Source organism: Phycodurus eques, unplaced genomic scaffold (assembly GCF_024500275.1).
Source record: "Phycodurus eques isolate BA_2022a unplaced genomic scaffold, UOR_Pequ_1.1 contig_570, whole genome shotgun sequence".
NCBI lineage: Eukaryota > Metazoa > Chordata > Actinopteri > Syngnathiformes > Syngnathidae > Phycodurus > Phycodurus eques.
In genome coordinates, this window is record NW_026904566.1 from 1 (window position 1) to 11697 (window position 11697).

At 46.2% G+C, this 11697-nt stretch overlaps 2 non-coding genes across 2 annotated transcripts; both read left to right on the top strand.

Moving 5' to 3' along the window:
* The first annotated feature begins 8031 nt into the window (after positions 1-8031).
* trnas-uga (transfer RNA serine (anticodon UGA)) lies at positions 8032-8113 on the top strand. The gene has a single exon. It is a non-coding gene; the product is annotated as a tRNA-Ser (tRNA).
* Positions 8114-11285: 3172 nt separating this feature from the next.
* On the top strand, positions 11286-11358 carry trnat-ugu (transfer RNA threonine (anticodon UGU)). Its single transcript has one exon. It is a non-coding gene; the product is annotated as a tRNA-Thr (tRNA).
* The last annotated feature ends 339 nt before the right edge of the window (positions 11359-11697 follow it).

An 11697-nucleotide genomic window follows, 5' to 3' on the forward strand; every position in this document is an offset into this window, starting at 1 on the left:
GTAATCATCAGCCTTTTTAGGGGGCACCGTGACAGTGTGTGGGCGTCGGAATAGTCACTCGTTTTTGCCCCGTGTTTGCCGCCGTTCTGACCGCTGTCAAAATTTAGGCTCAATACGATTATACCACACAGCCCGTTTGTCGTGTCTCCCTGCGTTATCTGTTTTTGATTCTCTCTGGTTGTGAGTTCCTTTAGTTTCGTGGGTCTCGCCATCACATGCTCTGCCATTGAATTAAAATTGTTCGGACCTCTGACCTGGAGTCTATTTTTTGGGATCTGCCCTTACGGCATTGCCGATCGTGACACATACGAATGTAGCGCCGAACTGTATATACTGACATTGGTTTTCTGCAGTGATCCTGAGCCCATGGAGTGATATCCTTTACACATTGTCGGTTTTTGATGCACTGATGTCGTTTTTTTATGCAGTGCCGCCTGATTGATCGAAGGTCACGAGCATTCAATGTTGGTTTTCAGCCACGCCGCTTACATGCAGTGATTTCTCCAGATTCTCTGAACCTTTTGATGATATTATGGACCGTAGCTGATAAAATCCCTAAATTACTTGCAATTCTACGTTGCGGAATAATATCCTTAAACTGTTCGACTATTTTCTCACGCACTTGTTCACAAAGAGGGTGAACCTCGCCCCATCTTTGCTTGTGAATGACTGACCAATTCAGGGAAGCTCCTTTTATATCCAATCATGGCACCCACCTGTTCCCAATTTGCCTGTTCACCTGTGGGAGGTTCCAAACAGGTGTTTGATGAGCATTCCTCAATTTTCTCAGTCTTTTTTGCCGCCTGTCCCAACTTTTTTGGAAAGTGTTTCAGCCATAAAATTCTAAGTGAATTATTATTTGCTAAAAACAATAAAGTGTGTCAGTTTGAACATTAAATATCTTGTGTTTGTAGTGTATTAAATTAAATATAGGTTGAACTTGATTTGCATATCATTGTATTCTGTTTTTATTTATGTTTAACACAACGTCCCTACTTCATTGGAATTGGGGTTGTAATAGCATTACACTCAGTCGCACTGACACAACAAACGCATAACATATCAACATAGAGTGCGTTGGGAAGTTCACTCCGGGCGCGCTGTCCACGCCCCGGAACCTTCGGTAACTCAGAGCGTTGTTAGTGTGTGTGCCACCCGATAGAAGTACCGAATTTTCATGACCATAGGGCGCAGTCTCAGTAACGGGCTCTATTTCTGTATTTAACACACACTTAAGGCGAACCGTATTATTGGGCGCAGGCATGGTAAAACATACGCTCGCTTAAAACATACAGGAGCATGCATGCACGCTAAAACTATGTTTTTAAAAAGGCAGCGGGAGCAAAACCGAGTTCGGTTGTACTTTATTTAAGTATTTGACAATGTACTCACGTTATTTTTTTGATCAATCCTCATCCACAAATCCATCAAAGTCCTCATCTTCTGTATCCGAAATGAACAGCTGGGCAAGTTCTCCAACAAACACGCCAGGTTCCGTCTCGTCATTGTCAGAGTCAGTCTCTTTGCCGGGGGGGCTGTTCAGCAATGATGCCGGCTTTCGCAAAAGCTCGGACAATAGTCAAAGCAGATACCTTAGTCCAGGCATCCACAATCCATTCACATATGGTGGCGAAACTCACCCAGCGTTGCCTCCCAGTCTTAGTTGCACTTGATTTTTCACAGCGGCTGTGAGATGGGCGCGCATGGAGTCACAGATCAACAGGGTCGGTGACTTGTGGAAAAAACAGCCGGTGTCATGAACGGAACAGAGGCTAGGACCCAAAAATGCAAGACTCCAAAACAAATGGACAGTTTCCAAAAAGAGAGGTTTAATAGACGGGCATAGGTCGGTACACGGGCAGGCAATCCAAGTAGGGCAACAGTATCCAAGAACATGAGGCAAAGAGGCAAGGTCGATAATCGGAACAGGGTCAAAGTCTTACTGTGAGTCTGTGACAAGGAATGCTGGAACGTGACGACAAGGTACAACGAACTGGCAACGAGTGGGAATGAGACACGAGGTTAAATACAATCGGTAATTAGGTCTGAACGAGGCACAGGTGGTGAAGATGCTCACAGGAGCAGGTGTGTGAGAAACGAGAGAGAGGAAGACAAAACCTGGAACACAAGCACACGCACACACACACACATGACAGTACCCCCCCCTTAACGGCCGGCCCCAGACGGCCCTGGGGCCCCTGGATGCGCAACGTGGAAGTCCCGAATGAGCGAATCATCGATGATAAACGCAGACGGTACCCATGAACGTTCCTCAGGCCCATAGCCCTCCCAGTCCCCCAGATATTGAAACCCCCTCCCCCTCCGACGAGACGACAACAGCCGCTTCACAGCGAAGACCGGGCCCCCATCCACAAACCGGGGGGGAGGAGGGGGCCTGGAAGGCGGGACCAGAGGGGACTCCCGGGGTGGTTTGAGTAGGCTGACATGAAAAGCAGGGTGGACCCGCATCGACCTTGGGAGACTCAGCTTCACGGTGACAGGGTTGATGATCTTTGTGATTGGGAAGGGCCCAACGAACCTGGGAGCGAGCTTCTTGGACTCCACCCGGAGTGGAATATGTTTGGTCGAGAGCCAAACTCGCTGACCCACTTTGTAGTTCGGGGCCGGTGTCCTCCGACGGTCAGCAGCGGCTTTGTATGACCGTCCCTGGCGCAGCAGCATCTGTCGGGCTCGCTCCCAGGTCCTCCTGCAGCGTCTCACCAAGGTTAATGCCGCTGGAACTGTGGACTCAGGGGCTATGGCAGGAAACAGAGATGGTTGGTAACCATGCACAACGTGAAAAGGCGATAGACCAGTGGATGCAGAGGGGAGGGAATTGTGGGAGAATTCGACCCAAACCAATTTCTGAGACCAGGATCCTTGAGATCCTTGAGAGATTTCTGGGAGAGCACTGCTCCTATTCCGGCATCAGACGCATCGACTTCTACCACAAACTGCTGTTGGAGATCTGGCAAAGTAAGGATGGGAGCGGAGGTAAAGCTCGACTTAAGTTTTTGAAACGCTGCCTGACAAAGCGGGTTCCATGCAAAAGGTTTGTGTGGCGAGGTAAGATCATGCAAAGGAGAGGCTATAGAACTGAAATTCCTGATGAATTTTCTGTAGAAGTTTGCGAACCCTAAGAACCTTTGTACATCTTTGCGTGACGTGGGAGTAGGCCAATTAATTACTGCATCGACTTTGCAAGGGTCCATTTTGACTTCACCTTGAGCCAGGACAAAACCCAGAAAAGAAACTGACGCCTTGTGGAACTCACATTTCTCAGCCTTAACATATAGTTGGTTCTGCAGCAACTGCTGCAAAACAGAGCGGACATGAATAATGTGAGTCTCCTTATCCGGGGAGAAAATCAAAATATCATCCAAATAAACAAAAACATAAACATTCAGCATGTCACGCAGGACATCATTGACGAGGTTCTGGAAAACAGCTGGAGCGTTAGTAAGCCCAAAAGGCATTACCAAATATTCATAATGTCCTGTTGGTGTGTTAAATGCTGTTTTCCATTCATCCCCCTCCCTTATTATGACTAGATGATATGCATTTCTTAAATCCAGTTTGGTGAAAACCTTGGCTCCCTCCAGGAACTCAAAGGCGGTGGAGATGAGAGGAAGAGGGTACCTGTTTTTTACCGTGATCTCGTTGAGACCCCGGTAATCGATACAGGGTCGCAGGGTCTTGTCTTTCTTGTCCACAAAGAAAAATCCTGCTCCCGCAGGGGATGAAGATGGGCGAATGATCCCGGCTGCCAGTGATTCCTCCACATACTCCTTCATGGCCTTGTGTTCCGGCCCTGAAAGAGAGAACAACCTGCCACGTGGGGGTGTGGTTCCAGGCAGCAAGTCAATAGCACAGTCATAAGGTCTGTGGGGTGGAAGGGATTTGGCCTTGGACTTGGAAAAAACGTCTTTAATATCCTGGTAACAGGTGGGCACTTGAGATAAATCCGGATCCCCAGATGGGGTCTGTGGATTGTCCTTAGAAACATGACCCTGAACATCACATGGCGGCTTGAAACAGTTCCGGGCGCAATTGCTGCCCCATGACATAACCTGCCCAGAGGACCAGTCAATGTGGGGGTTATGTAATCTCAACCATGGGTTCCCTAAGATAAGGTCCTGATTCATGGCGTCAAAAACATGAAAACTAATGCGTTCCGAGTGAGAATCGGGAAATGTCAATATGAGTGTTTGAGTGCGGTGAGTGATCTTGCCCATAAAACTGCCGTCTGCAGCATAGGTGTTGCGGTGGCGTTTTATTTCAAAGGTTCTAAGGTGCATACGTTTAACGAGGATGGAGTTGAGTAAGTTTGCGTCAGAACCAGAGTCAATTAATACAGGTGTATGAATGTCTTGATCAGGAGAGCATAGTGTCACTTTAGGAAGAACCCGTGTAGGGTCTTCCTTCATCAAATTCAGACTCACCTCTCCCGTGCCCTTGCTACCGGCACCGGCAACTTTGACGTGACAGTTGCTCACGGAATGACCCAACTGACCGCAGTAGAAGCACCGCCCTTCCCTCAGCCGGCGTTGACGTTCCTCAGGGGAGAGACGGAACCTGCCCAGTTGCATGGGTTCCTCCGTGGGGACGTTAGCCAGTGGGTTGAGACCGGAACCAGGGGATCTGCCTTGGTTTGGCTGGTCACCGAGGCTTGTCCTTAAAGTGCGCGGTGACGCAGCCTTCCGCCGATCTCCATCCAGCTCGCGATCCAAAAGCCTCTTGTCGATTTTTACGGCGAGAGCGATGAGAGTGTCCAAGTCGGTCGGCAGGTCTAGCGGCACTAAATGATCCTTGACGGCGGGGGATAGTCCTTGAAAAAAGGCATCGAGTAGCGCCCGATTATTCCAATGACTCTCAGCTGCTAGAATGCGAAACTCAATCGCGTAATCTGACACCCTGCGCATGCCTTGTCGTAAGGTGACAAGGGAGCGAGCTGCCTCACGATCAGGAGTGGAAAATTGAAAAATTTGCTCCATAGTCTTTACGAAAAAAGCCCATGAATGACACGTGGCGGAATTGCGGCTCCATTCAGCAGTAGCCCACGCCTCCGCACGACCAGTCAGGTGGGAAATGACGAAAGCGATCTTTGCCCGCTCGGTGGGGAAGGCTGCTGCCTGGAGCTCAAAGTGGAGTTCGCACTGCGTGATGAACGGCTTAATGTTCCCAGAATTTCCAGAGAACCTCTCCGGTCGAGAGAGCTGTGGGCAGACAGCAGCGGAGGTGGCAGGTGGCTGCATGTTGACTGTTTCACATGGAAATACCGTGGCGGTATTGGGTGTGGTGCCAACTGGTTCCTTTTCTTGGATAATTTTCATAAGAAGTTCAAACTGTGAGGCCACCTGTCTCATCATATTGTCCTGATGCCTTGACAGTCCCTCTAGATGAAGGTGGAGGGCAGCAAGCTGCTCATCCTGCTTCGAGAGCCGTTGACCCTGCGCTTGAAGGGCTTTGCGCACCGGGTCTGAGTCTGCTGGGTCCATGTTATGGCCAGTTCGTTCTGTCATGAACGGAACAGAGGCTAGGACCCAAAAATGCAAGACTCCAAAACAAATGGACAGTTTCCAAAAAGAGAGGTTTAATAGACGGGCATAGGTCGGTACACGGGCAGGCAATCCAAGAAGGGCAACAGTATCCAAGAACATGAGGCAAAGAGGCAAGGTCGATAATCGGAACAGGGTCAAAGTCTTACTGTGAGTCTGTGACAAGGAATGCTGGAACGTGACGACAAGGTACAACGAACTGGCAACGAGTGGGAATGAGACACGAGGTTAAATACAATCGGTAATTAGGTCTGAACGAGGCACAGGTGGTGAAGATGCTCACAGGAGCAGGTGTGTGAGAAACGAGAGAGAGGAAGACAAAACCTGGAACACAAGCACACGCACACACACACACACACACACACACACACACACACACACACACACACACACATGACAGCCGGTCTCTTTACGTACACCTCACTCAGCCACTCTCTCATTTTCTCCTCGTCCATCCAGCCCTTTTGATTGGCCTTAACGATGACTTCGGCTGGAAACATTTCTTTAGGCAGCGTCTTCCTTTTAAATATCACCATAGGTGGCAGGTTCTGTCCATTACCATGGCAACCAAGCACAACAGTAAAAGTCGACTTCTCGTACCCCGTTGTGCGTATCGCTACCGTGCTGGTCCCCTTCTCTACAGTGTGGTTCACCAGGATGTCGAAAGTGAGCGACACCTCGTCCATGTTGGTGATGTGGTTGCGCTGGATGTGTTTGTCGGCAATCTTTTTATTGCAGTAGGAGCAGAAGATGGCCAGCTCTTCCTTGTAATCCGCCGGACGTTGCTGCACCACGGTAGTCCTTGCCCGGATGGATAGATGGCGCCATTTCAAAAACAAAACGAAAGCACCAAGATGGACCTCCTTGAAAATGTTCGATTTTCATTTCTTCTGCAAGCGTTATTGCCCTAAATCGAATGGTGACTGTAGAGACGCTTCTCCCGGCTGTTCTTTGCTCATTAATCCATTGCTCGAGTTGGTCTTCCAACTCGGGCCACCTAGCCTTGTTTCCGTGGAAACTCAGCTTCGTCTTCTTGACTTGGCGAAGCTCGTTTTCCTGCTTCCTCCACCTGCGAAACATGGATTCGTTGATCTTGAATTCTCTCATGGCTGCTCGATTCCCATGTTCCTTCGCGTACTGATAGCTTGCAGTTTAAACTGTGCTTCGTAAGCATGTCTCTTCGTAGGTGCCATTTTTGGGGGTCCTTAGGGTGGTGTGTTTTTGCACAATGCACATACCGGCGCAATATACCTATTGGGGGCGTGCCTTTAGCGTCCTCTTTCACGCGCACCCTCCCCCCTTTAACGCAGCATGATACAGGTTTTCTATCGAAACGATGCATTTCTAATGACTGTCCCATCATATTGTCTCAACAAATAATTAGATTTCACACCGATCTGATCGGCCTTATCGGTATAGGTCGATATTTAGCATTTTATTTAGCGTCAACAGCAGCTTTTATTTTTTGTCACTCACATCTCAAATCATCTTTATTGAAATAAAAGGATATGGCATTAATCTGTTCGAGAGCCCCAAAATAAAAATTTTCTGTTGAATTTTTCAATAAGAAAATGGCAATCTATGCTATTTTACTTTATAAAAAGATACAGTAATTACATAATTTAATGGAATGTAAAGAAACATTTTGCGCAAAATGATAAACAACCCTTAATTGTTTTTTATGTTTAGTGTGAGATTTAAACTTCAAAAGGGATTTGCAAAAAAACAGCTTGAAGCATCTTTTAAAGAACTGATCAATCTCTGCCAAACTGCTGCTTTTTGTCCTTATTGTAAAGTTCATTGCCACCATAGCTGGCACTCATAACTCATTTTTGTTCGCAAAACAAGACAATATATGATGCATCATAATCACAATACATACGTAGGAGTCTTTTGAAGAATTTATTGACAAATTATGGTGGAAAACAAGTATTATATTTGGTCACCTACAAACAAGCAAGATTTCTGGCTCTCACAGACCTGTAACTTCTTCTTTAAGAGACCCCTTTGTCCTACACTCGTTACCTGTATTAATGGCACCTTGTTTAAACTCGTTATCAGTATAAAAGTCACCTGTCCACAACCTCAAACAGTCACACTCCAAGCTCCACGATGGCCAAGACGAAAGGAAACCAGAAACAAAATTGTAGACCTGCACCAGGCTGGGAAGACTGAATCTGCAATAGGTAAGCAGCTTGGTGTGAAGAAATCAACTGCGGGAGCAACTATTAGAAAATGGAAGACATAGAAGACCACTGATAATTTCCCTCGATCTGGGGCATCACGCAAGATCAAAGGTCAAAATGATCACAAGAACAGTGAGCAAAAATCTCAGAACCACACAGGGGGACCTAGTGAATGACCCGAAGAGAGCTGGAACCAAAATAACAAATGCTACCATCAGGAACAAACCATGCTGCTCAAATGACTATAAACTACTACTATGAATGACTTTTTGTGCTTATCGCATGTGGCTGCGATGGCCGAGTGGTTAAGGCGTTGGACTTGAAATCCAATGGGATCTTCCTGCGCAGGTTCGAACCCTGCTCGCAGTGAGTCTTGTTTATGTGCAAAATAGCTCAATAGTTTGTGTCGCTGACTAAAGTTCTGGTGACTCGAGTTCGGTTCTTCCTGGAGGTGGGGCTCGAAGGCGAGCGCCTGGTGGCCGGGCCTGCACCCCAAAAGGCCGAGAAGCAATGCCAACATAACGCCAGAAAAGACGACCTCATTCTCCAGCCAACAAGCCAAAGTTATGGTGGCACATATCGACATGATAATCACAGATGAGTCACATATGGAAACTCCAAACAAAAACTATGAAACGAATGTCAACTGTGTTGTTTTTCAAGGTTTTTATCGAAATACTGTTGTCAGATGCTCGTGTTCCTTGGTCACGTGGTCCACGTCGATCCAATAGAATGCGGAGATTAACGCATATCCTTTAGACGTGTATTAAGTCTTAAACAACCAAAGAAATAATGAGTTATTTGTAATAACAATCGGTTGCTGGTATAATGTTGTGGCGACAAGCTGAATAGCTGTTTGCTCAACATTTTGATGAAAAAACATCAATGGCCCTCCCTCGCTCAACTACTTCCTGTTTCCTGCTTCAGGAAGTGGTTCAGAATTTGGCACGATGGATGACCCTTTGACACAGCAATATAGACCCTGTCAAGCAGCTCCATGAAAATGTGGGTTTATGGTATGCCATTCTCCAAAGTTGACAAACACATTACACAAGCTGCCATAGTGGTACATCTCAATAAATTATAATAGTGTCAAAAGCTTAATTTAGTGAAGTAGTTCAATTCAAAAAGTGAAACTCATATTATATAGATGCACCACACACACTGAAATATTTCATTTTTTTATACATGAATAATTTGAGGATTGTATCTTAAAGCTAATGACACCTCCAAATTCACCACCTCTAGAATCTAGAATATAACGAAACAAACTGCTATCAAACAATGGAATTTATTTCTCATGTAGAATGCTTCCAATTTGAGAATTTCAGTTTAAATTGAGACAGTAAATGCATACCCATAATGCACTGCGGCATCGAGAGACAATAAAAAAAGTTGAAATTGAGGTCATTAACACCCAGAAACATATCACCCTCCCTCCATCCATCCATTGTCTTTACCGCTTCTCCTCACGAGGGTCGCGGGCTGCTGGAGCCTCTCCCAGCTATCTTCAGGCGGGAGGCGGGGTACACCCTGAACCAATCGGCAGCCAATCGCAGGGCACATAAAAACAAACAACCATTCGCACTCAGATTCAAACCTACGGGCAATTTAGAGTCCACCCATTTGGGTTTAAGAGAAATGATTGGACTAATTTAAAAAAATCGAAAGTAAACATAATTTGAAGTAGTTCTTGACGAAAATAATGCATTAGTCTAGTCGAATGTCAGACACTAAAAAGACTGTTGTTTGCGCCTATGCACCAAACAGCAGTTCAGAGTACCCACCCTTTTTGGAGTCCTTGGAGGGGGTGCTGGAGAGCGCTCCCGCTGGGGACTCCATCGTTCTGCTGGGGGACTTCAATGCTCACGTGGGCAATGACCGTGAGACCGGGAAGGGCGTGATTGGTAGGAACGGCCCCTGAGCGGTGTTCTGTTATTGGACTTCTGTGCTCATCACAGATTGTCCATAACGAACACCATGTTCAAGCATAAGGGTGTCCACACATGGACTTGGCACCAGGACACCCTCGGTCACAGTTCGATGATTGACTTCGTGGTCGTGTCATCGGACTTGCGGCCGCATGTCTTGGACACTCGTATGAAGAGAGGGGCAGAGCTGTCAACTGATCATCACCTGGTGGATAGTTGGCTCCGATGGTGGGGGAAGATGCCGGTTCGACGTGGCAGGCCCAAACGTATTGTCATGGTCTGCTGGAAACGTCTGGCGGAATCCCCTGTCAGAACGAGTTTCAATTCCCACCTCTGACAGAACTTCTGGTCCACCCTCCGGCGTCTCAGGCAGGGGAAGCTGTGCACCATCAAGACTGGGATGTGGCGCTACTGACCTCGACTCGGGACGTTGTGAGTCGGTTGGGAGAACACTTCGAAGACCTCCTCAATTCCACTGGCACGCCTTCCCTTGAGGAAGCAGAGTCCGGTTCTCTGAGGCGGCTTCTCCTATCTCTGGGATAACAGAACTTTAAAATCTATTCTACATCCGACTGGGAGCCAGTATAAAGACTTTAGAATTGGAGTAATATGCTAATGCTAATATGATAATTATGAAGACTAGACACGCAAGCTCGCTCTAACAGCCCGGCTAACAAACGTGCCTACTTAGTGGCCATATTGGGGAGGTTGACGTTCCCATTGTTTAGCTTTTTCTTCATAATAATAATAATAATAATAATAACAGATTAAACTTATTGCGCTTTTCAAGACACTAAAAGACGGTTTACACTGATTAGATAATAACATTAAGGTGGGTAAACACAAAACACAGGTGCTGGTGTTATAGATAGGTAGGTCATAATTTAGCATGAAGAAATATGCTTCATATTTGAGAATTTCAGTTTAAATTGAGACAGTAAATTGATACCCTTAATGCACAGCGGCATCGTGACACGATAAAATAACTTGAAAGTGGGGTCATTCACACCCAGAAACATATAAACCACCCATTCGGGTTTAAGAGAGACCAGTACATTCAGTTCAGTAGTACATTCAGCTTGCATGTGGCTCATGTTTCAAAGTCGTGACCCACTTTCATATAAATTGAAAAGAATAAATTATTTTGTTTAAAAGTAGACTTTACGCCGATCTGATCGGTGTTATCGTTATCGGCCGATAATTAACATTTTATGCTGACCGGAACAGGTGTGTTGTTCGCTTGTTAACCGAAGTGCTAATGGTATGTTAGCAAGCGATGAAAGTGTACCTGATGATTTTTGACACAATCAAAATCACTATGCAGATAGCTGCATTCAAACCTTGGCTCGCATTATGGATAAAAACTGAAACGAGACTTCAGGGATCCATGAGAAGTGAACTCTCGAACCCTGGTTTACAAGACCAGATCTCTAACCAGTGAGATTTGAGCCCATGATATTTAAGTTTTAAATGGGAACTACTTTCATAGTTGTGCTGTTTTACCTTGTGTTGTTTTACCTTGTAAGCTAAAATGGTAACATTACTACATAGCACTTGCCCTGCTTTTGTTAACCTATCTACCAAAATACTAACACTGTTCAGTAATGCAAGGCCTCATAGCTCAGTGGTTAGAGCACTGGTCTTGTAAACCAGGGGTCGTGAGTTCAAATCTCACTGGGGCCTGTTTGCAAGCTAAACAGCAGCTATGTGAACCAGGACTAATACAGACAAAGGCTACACTCTGCATGTGTCATTGGAACCGCTATCTTCTTCTCCTCAGTCTATACTCACGATCTCTGTACAATAAATTGCCATCTTGGTCCTTGTTAGATATATTTTAGGAGTTATCATTTATTTGCTTAGCTTGCATTAGTATTATGGACAATCTTTAGAAAGAAACATGTCTCGCCTTCAAGAAGATGACTCAGCAGGAATCATCAGAGAGAAGGACGTGGCCGGGACGTGGCAGGTGTTGGTCCCATGTTTTTACCTTGAAACCCTACCCTGAGTGTGTTGTGCCTT